This window comes from Chroicocephalus ridibundus, chromosome 9 (assembly GCF_963924245.1).
Source record: "Chroicocephalus ridibundus chromosome 9, bChrRid1.1, whole genome shotgun sequence".
Classification (NCBI taxonomy): domain Eukaryota; kingdom Metazoa; phylum Chordata; class Aves; order Charadriiformes; family Laridae; genus Chroicocephalus; species Chroicocephalus ridibundus.
Genome location: NC_086292.1, coordinates 41,539,254 through 41,553,818, shown reverse-complemented (window position 1 = coordinate 41,553,818; position 14,565 = coordinate 41,539,254). Strand labels below are relative to the sequence as shown.

Genomic DNA, 14,565 nt, shown 5'->3' with positions numbered 1-14,565 from the left:
CCCATAGTCTTGAGCGAGTCATCTCTGCGTGCCTCAGCTCCACACGGTGCCAGGGCTTCAGCAGCACCACAAGGCAGCAAGGACTCAAATACTGTTATCTAAAGGAACCTGTGACGGCTGATCAAGAAACGTCTGTTGTAATGTGTTTTGAACTCCTCAGACGCTGACTGTAAAAGCATGAACAGTACTTTATAGGCTCAAGCTCAGAGCTCCTGGGTTGCCCTTAGATCTCCAGTGCCTTTTGCTGAAGACGGGTCGCAGACAAACTCTTCACCACCCCACGCAGCTACTTGTGCACAGAATAGCTGGGATCCCATACCCCTTCCTCACGTCCCTGTAGGTTTTCTTTAGTGCCCAATTATCTTTTAATAGGACACAATCATTCTAGAAAAGGTAAGCGTTCTAGGGGCACAAAACCTCCCTTTTCACCTCAAGAGCAAGACAGGGTTTGAGTTGAGAGCCATGAGATGGCTCCCCTTGTAGTTGCAGGGAAGGAGCAGTAGTCCACAACAGTGGGTGATTTCGCTTGCACAATTTTTAAAAGGAGTTTGAAGGTTTTATTCTACTATTTTTTCTATTTCTTTCTTGTTTCCTTGCTCTCTCTCTCGGCTGGAAAGCCACCCAAGTCTCCCTTCATCGCTTTTGGAAAGCTGCAAGCAACTATCAACTGAAGTGACAAAACCTTTTTCTGTGTGGTATTTTTTCCTTTCCTACCCATTTTCATTCAGTGGCTGCTTCCACCATACAAATTCTGGATATTCTATAGTTTTCACGGCAAAGCTATTATTCACTCCTCCATGGCCACAGGGTTTGTTCTCTGTTCAAACATTTGCTCTCCCTGAAGGCTGAACTTCACTGGGAATAGACATAAGCCTCCTTTGGAATTTATAATGACATGTAAAAATCTTACCTAACTGTAAGCACTTTTGCAATGTGTTACCTGTGTTTCAAAGAGCTCTGAGTTGTTGCTTCCCTGCTTTAAACAAAAATCAAAAGCCATCTATGTGACTTTTTTTGACCTGGCCTCTCCTTAGCTTAAAAAACAAACACACACAAGAGCAGTTTATGAATCACAATTTCTCTGAAACATATTTAGCTGTTTTTCCAATCATTCCCGATGCAGACAAAAAACTGGAAGAGCCAGCAGGTACTGAGCAGTTCCTACCCCTTTCCTGAAGTTGCTAAGAAACTGCTTTGTGTGGAGCATCACATTTTCCTAACTGGTCAGCTCCAAAGTGGAATTTTCTCTGTTCCCTGGCTTAAGCTCATCAAAAGTTTAGATGGGGGTTTTCTTCGCCAAACCACAGTGGCAGCAGAGGGTACACAGGGCTCACAGTTATTCCACAGCAAAACAACTAAACATATACATTTCCCAAAAGGTCTTTATGCTACGGGGAGAAAGGGCTGCAGACGGGCATGAGATGTTTCAGAGTCTCTCACGTACACGAGCCAGAACAAAATCGGTCAGGTCATATTTTATAGCTCCTGTCTACGTGCTTCTTATCCCCAGCTGGAAAAAACGAGTCCTGCCTAAAGCGTGAGCTGTCAAGCCCTGTGTGAAGTGTGTTTTGCCTGTCCGCTCTCATTGCTACAGCTACACCTTGCTGCCCCGTGTAGAGACAGCCCAGCCAGCGAGGCGAGGAGGCAGGCGATGCTCCAGCACAGCCTGTGCGGCTCCATCTGCCCCAGCCCACCCAGCAGCTGGAGCTGGTGGCAGCCCCGCAATGGATCCTTTGCCCTGTAAGTTGGTGGGAAGGTCCCCGCTTGAACTCCACAGATGAAGGATTAAGTTTTTTGTGGACAGGCAGCACTCTTATACACCGAAAGGCATGTGAGGTCAAGGAAATAAAGTCCGAGAGTTTCAGATGAGGCTGTAAATGTACTGTCCTTTCTAATGGTTGTGGAGTTTTCCCCTGCTGCCCTTTGAACTTTTAGCATAAAGGCACCTGGAAAGCTTTCAACACCTAGCACTTCACTACTGAAAAAAAGGGGGGATGATCCAAGGGAGACGTTCACACCCAAAATCTGGTCGTGAATCTTCAAGATGGAATAAGGTACTCGTGGGAAGAAGCGTGTCTCCACGCTCTGTGATCTGGGAGCATTACGTGTCAGGATGATGGATGCACAGCTCTCACGAGAGGGCACAAACACTGTGAAAGGGTTACGAGCCTCAGGCCTAGGAGCGAGACAGTCAAGGAAGCAAGTTTTGAAACGAGGCATGGGATCAAAATAATTCATGGAGGGAGGAAAAACTATTATATCATAACCCAGAAAGCAAAGGAGGGTTTTGGGAAGAGAGGGGCAAGTGCAGATATCAGGATCTCTGTCTCCTGCTCTTCTCTGGTAACCCATGTCACGGCCTGCACAATGACTTTCCCTTGGGCTGGAAATACTCTCCTGTGGTGGAGGGACCTTCACCTATGAGCCAAGAGGAGTGGTTACTACCCAGATAGCATCATACAGTTGCATTTCTGTACTCAGGATCACCCTACTCTGATCTCTTGGAGATCTCTTAGCAGCCAAAATGGCGATGAACAGGGAGGTAAAAAGACTGACCCACGGCAAGGACAACCTCAGCCTGAGCTGGGGCCTTCTTACAAGCCTGAGGAACTTCAAACGTAAGACCTCAGGTTTCTCTGCTGATGTACAACAGGTTTTTCAACCAGAAGATCTTTTCTCAACTGTGAAAATCTCAGCGGTTTCCCACCTCCTCCCAGCTGCCATCTGGCCCCTTCACAAGCCAAAGTGTGGGCCTGCAGCAACAGACCCGTTCCCTCCTTCCCAAGCACAGCTTTTTCTCCCACTCAAAGTTACCAGCATCCCCCACAGGAAAAAAGAAAAAAAAAAAAAAAAAGAAAAAAATCAAAACACGTTACAACCTCTTCAGCACTTTCTGACAGTACCAGAACTGCCAAGGATTCAGTTATGGGATCCTCCTGAAAGTTTTGGGGTGGTTGCTCCGCTCTCCACCATTCCCAGGTGCTTACAGGCTCTGTATTTCTCAGCTTTTAGACAAACTCACCCCAACATCCTCCTTTCTCTGCCTTTATATCACTTATCAGTTACTAATGCTCCAGGTGCTTTCTTCAGGAGCACGGAGCATCCCTTTGCTCCCTCCCTCCCTCCCCACTGAGCTTCACTGCCATCACCTGCCTCCTCCTCCTCTGCAGGAGCTAGCACAGCCATGCCAGAGGCTTCCCTAAACTTTCCTATTTGCTACTCTCTTTCAGCTCCCCACTAAATCTGCTCATTTCCACTCAGACTGCAGTGATATTGACTGCATTGCAGACACGCGGACTTTGCTCAGGTTCCTTAATTAGCTTCATCTTATTTTAGTTTGCATAAACCACGTTCTCTTTTTATTACATAAACTATTTCTTGTCTCTCAACCACTTGTGGTGCTCCATCCAGTTTGCTTCCAAACCAGAGGGCTAAATTTAATCCCCCACTCTCCATTCAGCTTTCTCCATTTACAGTATTTTTTTTTTTTGGTCGTGCTTTTTTTCCCCCTTTCTTTTCTTTTCTGTGTTTTTTTTTTTTTCCTTCTTTCCAAGAGGCTGGGCTTCCCTTTCTGTCCTTAAGCCCTCCTATTTCCCCCTGCCCCCTGGATGCCTGCCTACCTTTACTCTAAAATCCAGAGGAGGATCCAATGCACTTAGTTTGCCAGCTCTTCAAGAGGTATCTAAGGAGGCTGACAGGAGTTTGATGGTCTCTCTTGCAGCCAGTGGCAGCTAATGTGGTCTGAAACCCTCTCTCTCTTTTTTGCCATTCACACACAGTACTTACTCTTCAAGCCTGCTGCTGCTGCCACTGCCTGAAAGGACCTGAAACACCACACAGGGAATTTTGATTTCTTCTGGGGAACCAGGGAAGAGAGAAAAAAAAAAAAAAAAAAAAAAAAAAGGGCAGGAAAACTCATCTGGAGATTGTGAAGAAGACCTACAGTAATAGCAAGAAGTGGCAAGCTCTTTCCTTCTTGAACGCCGAAAAACACCTCATTTCTCTGCCAGGTGTATGGGACTTAGATTCTGGAAGCACTGCACTGAACTGTTAAAGGTAATGTATTGCGCTTTCCTCCCTCCTTTCTCTTTGGTATCTTTTCCTTAACTTTCCTATTTGTTTCCTCAGCGCTCTAAAGATGCAGGCTCTCCATCAGTGGATTGGCTGTTTCCCTGGTGAGCAGCCAGCAGAGAAATGGGAGGAAAAGTTGTAAACTGATTGAGCCCCAGCCTCTCCACGGAGTTTCCCTTCTGGAAGCTGCGCTGCCGTGAGCGGGGAGCCTGCGCCTGCGGTGCCTCTGGGCGCAATGGTCCTCACCAACAACCCACCCGTTACGGGGAGCAAACCTATAGCCAGGGGCAACACCTATGTGTTGAGTTTGTTAGTCAGCTTGGGGAAGGGAGGGAACGCAAGCCACTGGCTTCAGAGACCCTATAGCCAAAACCACGAGGCGGGAGAGCAGAGACAGGGTTATCCCCCTTCTCCCTCCCCAAAAGACCTTCCAACCCACCGGTGTTTCTCTGTGATGGATTTCAGCTACTGCTCAAGCCCTGGTGATGCGTCTGATCCTGCTTCTGAGCACGGGGGAAGGAGGCTGCCGTCGTGCTGGGTTGGTTTTTTTTGCAAGCGTCCTAAATGGCTGTGCAGGGGTTTCTCGTGGCTATTGCTTTGATCAGTGTCGTTGCTTTGCTACGGGGAAGGCAAAGGGTGATCTCTGAGCTAGAGGGGTGTTAAGCTTTCTAAGGGCTGGCAAGTTTAGAAAGAGAATGAAAAGAGCCTGGATGCCGGAGGGTTTGACAGCGCCGTCCCCTTGCATGTGGATGGCAGGGGCTGGCGGCTGGCGGCGTCTCCTGGGTTATTTCCAGTTAGCTGCTCCGGGCGTTACTCGGTACCTGCCCTCTTTCTGAAGCCATTCACTGATGAAGCATATTTTTAGCAATAGTTTGCAGGGAGATGAGTTCTTCCGCAGAAGTTTTATTTTTCAGAATCTGTCTATCAGAAATGTCTTCTTCTCATTCATTTACTACTTTTTAAGACTTTTCATTTAAACCTTGTGCTAAGTAACCCTCCGCAAGTAGCAGAAAGCGTGCGCTTTAACCTTTCCCTTTTGAGTTGTGTAGCCAAAAAACTTCAGTTTGAAGAGCTTTCCTAGCTTTCTAAAATAACTTTGCCAGATGTGGAAAGGAGGGGAACATCCCACAATGAAATAGTTGGGAAAGTGGAATTTTTTAGCATTCCTTACTACTGTGGTTTTTCGTCTATAAGTTCCCAGTAAAGGATGTTGGCTGGGCAGAGGGGCCGGGGGTTCGGGGACTGAGTTTGGTGGGTTTTCAGATCCCGCGAAGGAGGGCAACCCTGCGTGCTGTTGGAAGCCAAGCTATTTGTTTCTTTGGTTTGGATGTTTGATGTTATATTTTCCTGCTGGCTTCAAGAGATTGCATCCGCCTGACAGGTCGAAGGGGAGACGTTGCTCCTCTCCGAGATGTTTCGAGTTGCTGTCAGAGTGTGAAAAGGGAGGCATCCCCTCCCACCATCGCCAGACGGGGCAGAGGGTGAGGGTTGGAGATGTCCCTGGCTGAGTGCTCTCAGCAGCCTGAACGGTCTTTGGGGGAAAACTTCATCTGTTCCACTTGAACTTGCCGGTTAATGTTTCCTATAATCACCTCCGTGTACAGTAGCAGGGTTTGACAGCAGCACGGGGGCTGGAGGATGGATGGGTGAAGAGAGCAGATGAGATGATAGGAAACTGGGGGAGGGAAAAACTTCCTAAGGAAAAGATGTTCAGCAGACTTAGCACTGTCAGAGCAAACAGCAGCTCATCACCGTAAAACACTACCTAATTAGTGAGAAACATTGAGGGGTTTAGAGGAGAAGAGGATGGACGGTATTACTTAAAAGACAGAAATGAATGAATGAATGCGTAAATGAAAAGAGAGACCAGATTGTTGTTCAGTGCTCTGGTATCACCCAGGGACGTGCATAACAGCCAGAAACCCTGGGGACTCCAAAATCCACTCCACTGTTGGTCTTTCCTCTCCTTTTCTCTCTCTGGGGCAGATCCTCTGCAAACATAAGCTGCACAGATCCAGTGACTTCACTGCCTTCCCATGCTGACGGGAACGTGGGCTGGTGGAGGGCCAACTGGTCCCATTTTAAAAATCAACAGGACCTTTCTTAGCTGCCTGAGACAACTTTTCCACCGCCACCTTCCTCCGTCTCCTCGCTTCCCCCTTTCCCTCACCAGTGGTGGGACGGCTGCTCTACCACAAGACAACCTTCCCTGAGCTGCTCTCTTCTTCCTCCTCCTCCTTTTCTTCCCCCCCCCCCCCGAACCCACTGCAGCCTCCACATGTGAAACAAGCCGGGCTGTGTGTGCCTCTCTCAGGCAGCTTCCCAGCAGCGGCAACAAAAGCCGTGTTCATAGCGGGTCTGGACCACATACGGAGCCAGCGCGCGACGGCTGCCGAGCAGCCCAGAGCAGCCGGGGCTGTTTAAAGAGTGAAAGAGAGAGAGTGAGACGGCAAAAGAGAGGGAGCTGTTATATATTAAAAAAAAAAAAAAAAAAAAAAAAAAAAAAAAAGAAAAAATTAAAAAAAAATACTTGAGCCCAGTGCAACAACGGAAACCTTACAGTTTACTTTTTAAAAACTCAGTGCTTCCTTGTGAGAGGGCAGAACAGCTCAGCCTGTGTGCGGGGAGCAGGTCTGCGGGCTCTGCCTGTGTGCACAAGGATGGGTGTGTGAGCGCTGCCTCCCCTCCCGCTCAATGGACTCACAGTATAAATCTAAAGAAGCTTTTTGTTGGCCTGATGAATAGGCGGGGGGTTTTGTCGCGCTACCCGCGCAGCCTTTTTTGAGACACTTCACACCGAGATATTTTTTTTTCCCTCTGTGTGCTTTTCATTGGGCTTTCCCTTTTTAATAAAAATTTCCATTTCTCCCTTGCATGATATTCCCCCTCCCCGGTGATTGCTCCGTACAGAGCAGAGAGAAGAAGGGTGGGGGGAACGATGAGAAATACCAGAATCATTCGACTTGGGTGGAATGAGCCTCCATGTGCTTTAGCTGTTGAAATGCCCCGAGGTGTTAAGTAGCAGCCCCATGGACCGCCTTGCTTCGATTTCCTTCCCCTGCTTTACAAGCCCAACCACTGTGCAATCAGCTTTACTGATCTAACGCTCCCGATGGTTCCAGCCACCTCTGTCAATGGGTTGGAGCCATGTCACTGCTCCTGTGACCAAGTGAGGATGAGGGAGATGATGTGACTCGGGCACGCTGGCCACGCAGCAAAGTCCAGAAGCCACCAGGTCTCCGTTCCTGCTGTATAAGCTGCATGGAAGCAGCCTGAGAGCAGGCTTTGCCTGCGGGTTTCCATGGCTCTGCCTTTCCCTGAGGCTGGCTGAGGAGGAAACCATGCTGGACTTGGGAAATGGAGGGAAGGACAGAGCAGAGGACACGGAAAGGGCTCTGCTGAGAGAAGGAAGCAAGAGATGAAAGCAGGGGAACGGGATACCTCTGACAAGCATAATGGTCTGGGGTTTTCACCTTTGTCGTTGCTCTTTATGTCAGCCAAGGCATGGCAATTCATGGCTCTTTTCCAAATCCCAATGCCAGCCAGAGGACACCTGGGCCAGCTGAAGTAGGGAGAACTTTAGGAGAGACCCAAAATTAACCCAGGTGAGGAGTCCTGCCTTGCTGCCTTGTTCCCCCCAGGTTGTCACCGTGTCCTGAGAGTGTCCAGGCTTATGATGGAAAGGAGCAGTAATTGCTGTGAAGAACTTGAGTGGTGGCATGTCCCAGGAAAGGGACGTATTTGACCTGGCAGCTGTACTCATTATTACAGTCAGTGAGGCACCACGTGAACCTTGAACGTGGGGATAGCCCTGGTTTCCGCCATGTTACCAGGGAACTGCATGGGAGACAGGGATCTTCTGATACACCTTGGTGCTGCAGAGGGGTGGAAGGAGATGAATCCAGCCTTGCTCCATGCCCAGCCAAGGGTAGGGCAGGTCCCAGAGGAAAGGCACTCGCTTCAACGGAGGCCACATCAGGCAAGCGAGACAAAAGGGCATCTGCAAGAGCAACCACATCGTATCGTAGGGACAAAGTGATCAGGACAGGAAATTTCTTCTGGCAGGGTAGTGCTCATGGGTTAGGCCCAAGAGGAGCAAAACTGTCTATTAAGCCATGCCCAATAAATGTAGCTTACATTAGTGGGAGAATATGGAATGTAAATACTCATGCTTCAAGGCATAAGGTGACCACTAAATGCCTAGTGTTAAAAAGAAACTTCCTCCTCAGCAATTTATTCCCTATTTTTCGATGATGAGAACTTTGCTCTGAAGCTGGTGATATAGGTCTTGTCCAAGATAGGATACTGGCCTGGACACACCATCGGCTTCATCTGGTCTGGCAATTTCCATGTGCCTTTGGCATCTCCAATGCCTTTGGTTAGCCCTGGGCAGAGGACTTGGACACTTTATTAGCAGTAGTATAGAAAACCGCTGAAGGACAGAAGGAATCTTCTGTGATGGCTGCAGGAGATTTGACTTAATAGGTGAGAAATTTAAATAGGAATAATTTGACAGGAAAAAAAAAAATCCATAGGGAAAACTAACAAGAAATAACCAAGGAACATCTCCTGACTGAGGTTAGATGACAGACTGGAGGAAGAGGGCATGTAAGGAAAATGCAGAGGTCAGCAGCTGATAAACAGGTGAAAATGATGGTGCTGATCCCTTCCAGCTGGAGCTCCCATCCATCATTCACACCTCCGCAGGGAGAGCCGCTGCTGTGCCGGCGATTGAATAACCTGTAATCCACTGCAAAACCTGCTGCTCCTGCTGGGATCCTGCATGGGATCAGGGATAAATACCCAGCCACAACCCTGGAAATCCCTGGGCACCTCAGGCTTTGCACAGGTCTGGGGCAGATTCGGTAGTTTTGCTGGCACAAATCTATTGACTTCAGAAAATTACTCTGGCTTAGCAGTACTGTGGTACAGCAGCCGTAGATCTAAGTGTAATTAACATTACATCATCTGTACCACAGTTTCAAGGTTGAAATAATCACGTAGTTCACATATTGGAAATTACAGGATGGCTTTCATATAAATGATTAACTGTCACTATTACTTACCCCAGAAAAATAGTTTCTATGGTGTTTGGTGTATAAATAATACCCTGTACCTCTATAGCGCTCGGCTTCAAAGTAATGCTTCAGTGCCGTACCATAACGAATACCCTAACATTCTGTAATAACCGGTCTGCAAATGATGTCTTTTCCCCTGTTGTAAATTATACCGTACGGTTACTGCCACTGCTGCTATTGCATTCAGTCTGGTTAGTAAATAATACTCTTTCCCTACCATTGTATCTGGGGTTTAAATAATACCCTGTCCTCATACAGCAGTTGGCATGTAAGTGTCACCCTAATCCTGGTCCGTACTTTGGAGTGCACAGAACTTCCTGCTGCTGCAGAACAAATTGCAGCCTTCCTCCCCGTAGCATTTGCCCTCTAAATATTACCCTGCTGTTTTATATAGCACTTATTGTATAAATAATACCCTGCTGCCTTTTAGTAATTGATATGTAAGTGATACCACCAGGCTGCGGGGTACTTAGTCTGCTAATGCCGCCTACTACATGGGCATTAGATGACACAGCGGGGCTGTGTGGTGGGGGACACTGGGATACCAGCTCAGCCCTTCGTCACTGTTACCTGGGTCTTCTCTCAAAAACCAGGGTGCTCAGCAGCCACAGAGCTGGAGCTCCCCTGCAGCCGTCACTGCGTGTCAGCAGGGAAAAGAGGTCACCCTTTTGCTTGGCCACCTAGCCCACGGGATCTTCACCCTTCCTAGAGTCCTTCAGGATCACTTTGCCAGAGACAGAGCAAAACCCCTATGCCTTCACAGTTCCCAGATTCCCCGCAGTTTGCCTCCTTAAAAAAAAAAAAAAAAAAAAATTGATGCTAAGGGCAGGGGTCACCTTCCAGTCTCAATGCACGGTTTCCTGCCTGTTATATGACGGTGTGAAATGATTCAGCGCCGCCAATAATGTTGAGAAAAACCTAAGGAGTCATGTTTAGCACAGGACAGAAGGATCTTCATGACTCTGATTGCTCAGCTCTGAATCTGTCCAGTGTTTTGAAATGCCCCGGGCCATCCCCGGTGTTCCCCTGAGACTACAGCTCTGTGCAGTGTTGTACCCATTTCATCTGCGCAATTATTCCCATATCAGCACACCGATGTTGCACGCATACCTCCTTTATACCATTTTGAAGTATGCGCATTCTGGTTTGGACTACTCTCTTGTGGTAGCCAGGTAGACCTGTGGGTTACGGGCATGAAAATCTCAGAGACTGGGAGGCAAATGCGATCTTCATTTCAGTTCATCTTCAGTGCTGTGCTTCCAGCTCTCGCTAACCTACCCAAAGAGACTTTGAATTAGCTAGCCCAGGCACCATCACCACTCCAACCAAGACAGCACTGAGTTCAGTGTGGGCTACAAAACCTACCCGAGAAGCGAGATAAGTTCTCGGGTTAGTTGTCCGCTGCTGGACACCACACCGCCATGGCATGGCGCTTAGGCGGCTGGCAGCCAGCTCAGTCTTGTCTGCAATACCTAGTGAGGTTCCCCTGGAAGAAACTAGGACAAGTGCCCCTCAGTCTTCATCTCCATTCTCCATTAGGGAAACCATGTATTTTTCCCTAGAGACCCCATTTCAAAGAGATAATAAGCTTCTGTCCTTCCTTCTGCTAGCCCCACGGGGTGTTCTCCTGTAGTCAAGGTAAGGTTTATGGGCAGAGATGCTATCTCCAAGGGCAGCTGAGAACACTGGAAAATAAATATTCTTTGTCTAACACAAGTCCCTTTTCCAGATTTTCAATCCAGACCAGCCACCTCGCTTCTGCTCTGGTTTTGGCCAGTTTCATATAATTGTCACTGTCAGTTGACTTAAAACTGGCCTCCTACTTTGAATAAGCACATCGAACCAACATAAACCCCTGTATTCTGTGAATATTAAGCTCAGCCCCTTTTTTCCTTGGTGCTAAGGCCCCCTGCTCCCCTATATCCTCCATGGCAACTCAGATGTTGACGTGTTCTTGGAGAGAGGGTGCTTTGGCATCTTCAGAATCAGTCTAGCATCAAAGACAAGAAGGTTGGGTTTGCTCATGCTTAAAATGGAAATCTCTCTCTTATACTGTAGTCTCAGGGTAATGTTGAAGCTTTACTTTTGCCTCCATTATGTGTATTGGTGAAAGTGAAGTCCCTCAAACACGTTGGTTGGCACCTTCTCCCCAATCCTGGCACAGTTTATTTCAAATTTCTTCTGTTCTCCACTAGATTTCTCTCTCTGTTCTGCAACTGCAAATGTAGCTGACTGTTTTTCTTGTAGATCTGCAGTACCTCATCCGTTAGAGAGTTACCTCTCATCTGTGCTGTTGGTATAATTAAACAGTAATATTTAGAAATTGATTGGATATCGGGGTCATTAGACGCTCAGATAGCTGATTGGATTTATCTCACTTATAAAATTATGTCATTTTCCAGAAGTTGCTTTAGGGACCGAAGGCCACGTTTTGCAGAAGCAGCAGAGCGCCCCAAGACACAGAGAGCACTTCTGCAAATTCCATTAGGTGCCTCGCCTATCCATTTGCATCTTTAAATTCTGAAATACGGTGGACGTTTTGGCAGGCTATCAGAGTTTTACTAAACAGTTTTGACGCTCCCAGAAATCTCAAGGCATCTCATGAGAGTGCACTGTTCTTTTGCTGCTGTATCAAAACTTGTATCCAGGATCTTTAGAGTGCAGTTTAGAAGCCTGCTGATTTTGTCAATGACCAGTGGGGCTTGTTTCTCTTGCTCTCCTAAATACTTGCTTATACTTTTCATTCTCTTTTGCAGCATCCTTATGGTGGGGAGGAGGTTGCACTGAGTCTTTCAGAGAGCAAGCACAGAGCGCACAGCCTAAGGGGAGAGGATGTCCAACATAGCTTTTGAACATCCTCAGTGCCGCACAGAGGGCTCGAGAGGTCCCAGACATTGGCTGAACAAGCCTGGGGTCTACATGGACCAATCTTTGAGGGCGAGAACAAGTACCTGCTCTAGTCCCTCACCTTCCCAGTATGCTTCCATTCAAAATCATTAACTTAAAGTATCATAGAATGTGTTGGGTTGGAAGGGACCTTTAAAGGTCATCTAGTCCAACCCTCCTGCAGTGAGAAGGGACATCTTCAACTAGCTCAGGTTGCTCAGAGCCTCATCGGGCCTGGCCTTGAATGTCTCCAGGGATGGGGCCTCCTCCACCTCTCTGGGCAACCTGGGCCAGTGTTTCACCACCCTCATTGTAAAGAATGACTAATTGTAAAGTATGACTAATTGAACCATGTTTGCAGGAATGCTCATGCAAAATGTTAGAGAATATTTTTGTTTTGAACATCTAGCTGTCAACCAGTTTTCCTGAACATCGCTCCCGTTGTGTGGTTTATTTAAGCGGTGTGGATCAATGTGCATTAGTGCTGTGATGGTTTTTCAGTTGCAGTGATGGAATTACCACGATCTGCAGACTGCTCCGTGACGGTGCCCAAATGTTACGTATGATTAGATCCAGTTCTCATACTGTGCGTAAAAGCCAAACAGGATTTTCCTTGCTATATTGTCTTATGGAATTAATTCTTCTTCTGTCTGAAAGCAGAGTGCTGTGTACAAACTTTTGGGGATTTAGACTTCCTTTTGAGAGCTCTCCCTGCTGTCTGTTTGGGACTTGCAAGCAGTTATTTGTCTAGACTAGGTTTTAATACCAGAACTCGGGCTTAATGTTCCCAACCTCATAGTTAAATGACATCTTTTCTACTGATTCCAGTGGTAACTGGATCTGGCCACCAGATAATTTACCTGCCCATCCTATTGGAAGGATCTGGTTAAAATAGATCATAATTATAACTTGCCTTTGAATTGGTCTTTTATGCCAATAGTATAAAACAATTTTTACTTTTATACAGTTTCTTTTGCTAGTGTTTTGTGTCTGAGCTAAAATACCAGTGTAGCATGCTCCAGGATCCATTTTAAAGACCACATCTCCTCCATTAATGCTGGACCGTATTTGCTGGTTTGAAACACTTTGCTAGGCAGTTATTCTGCCTACAAGGAGATCTGTGTTGGTGTCTTTGTGTTCCCCAAAATGTAGGGTACTGTTGGTTTTAAGCTGTTCCACGTACCTCTGGAAAAACAACATTTTCTGTTGCCCTTACAGAATGCTTCACCAAACACTGGGCAGTGTTTTGGCGCTCTCCCTCAACCACATCTCATACATAGGAATTTATTTGCCTCTCAGAAAATTTTGCATTCCCATCTAGTTGCTGTTTTGGTTTCCTCCATACCTATGTTTCTCTTATTGAACGTATGACATACGGATTTTGCTTAGCAAACTGTAGATTTGGGCTTAGTAGCAGCGTCTCTCCAAACGTCTGTGGCTTATGCTAAAGTTAAATGGTTAAATTTCTTTCCCTTCGCAGTCTACACCTCACAGAGTGATTTTATATTTCATGTAAGAGCCTTGCTTTTATTCAGGATTCCCATGGTCTCCCCAAATTCACGTTTATGCTCTCTAGGCTTGGTCAGAAGCATTCCTTCTAGATTGCAAGGTCTTTAAGGCAGGGACGGTTGCCTGCCTGTGCTGGGGTAATTCAGTGGAGCCCTGAGGTCTGAGCTGTAATGAAAAGATTATTGATATGCATTCATTGACCCTAGACTGAAACTAATTTTGGAGAGGCTAATTGTCTCCTTCTTGCTCTCTCTTTCAGTGTCACATCATCACAGTTGCTTCCTAAGTAATACCATACCTAAGCCCATTTATAAATTCATGTATATGTAGAGACAAAGCTCTATATTTACATAACACACATTCAGGTCAAAGAGTTTGCCTGCTTTTAAAGTGCAGCGTTTCTATTCTTCAGGCCAGTTTCACCGCGTGTTTGAAGGGAACAGACCTGTCAGTGTGGGCAGAGTTTTGTGAAGACACTGAGATCTCCTTTGGAAAAAAGCAAAAGGCTGTGAATGAGTTTTGGATTGAACAGTGGGTGTCATAGGATTAAAAATTTATCCTTTTACATTTGTTGCTTGGTTTAGAAAGTGTTTCTTTCAAGGGTTTTCTTGGGTAAGTTTTGGACTGACCCAAAATGGAAATCTCAGCCAGGAGACTGAAACCCTTCTGCCAATTATTCCCTCTCCTATGCTGAGGTGTCCCGTTATCTTTTCTGATGGGTGGATGAATTCATCACGCAGAGACTGACATCCATGTTCATGGAGGGGCCAGTGGCTAAAAGAGGACAATTTCTAGGCATCTTTTCCATCACCTTGCTCCTTCCCTTCCAGCTCCCTGTCAGTCTCATAAAGTAGGACTTAATGATCTTGAGGTCTCTGATGGATGGTCTTTCTCTGGGGCAAACCCAAAACAAGCTTGCTTGGCTGTGAACTATTTTGTTGTTGTCTTTCTTGTCGTGTTTTGTTTCCCGCTGTACAATTTGGCTTGGTTCAGAAGCGTCGCTATAGTGTAAAAAAACAAG

The 14,565-nt window shown here is 46.7% G+C and overlaps 1 protein-coding gene across 1 annotated transcript in view; it reads left to right on the top strand.

Annotated features, from left to right (window-relative positions):
* Positions 1–3,983: 3,983 nt before the first annotated feature.
* Positions 3,984–14,565, top strand: part of ACAN (aggrecan) — a 50,829-nt gene continuing 40,247 nt past the window's right edge. The window contains exon 1 of the mRNA XM_063346118.1: positions 3,984–4,056. The gene's annotated coding sequence lies outside the window, so the exon portion shown is untranslated. The remainder of the gene's footprint in view (positions 4,057–14,565) is intronic.